We start from the raw sequence: 268 nt of genomic DNA on the forward strand, positions 1-268 counted from the left end.
GACCCCTCATCCACAGAGGTCCTCCAGCCTCACCTCACCTCCCCCAGGACCAGCACCCCTGGGGGACCCCTCAATCCCCCTGAACCAGCTCTCCTGGGGACCCCCTCATCGCCCTGCACTGTCATCCCTCAGGGACCCCCCACTCAAACCCATCTCCCCTAGCCCCAGGACCCCCAGAGATCCCCAAGATCAGCACTCCTGAGGGTCCCCCAGCCCCACCTCTCCTGGGACGAGCACCCCTGGGGGATTCCTCAATCCCCCTGACCCA

This window comes from Acanthisitta chloris, unplaced genomic scaffold (genome assembly GCF_000695815.1).
Source record: "Acanthisitta chloris isolate BGI_N310 unplaced genomic scaffold, ASM69581v1 scaffold17055, whole genome shotgun sequence".
In the NCBI taxonomy this organism is placed as follows: Eukaryota; Metazoa; Chordata; class Aves; order Passeriformes; family Acanthisittidae; genus Acanthisitta; species Acanthisitta chloris.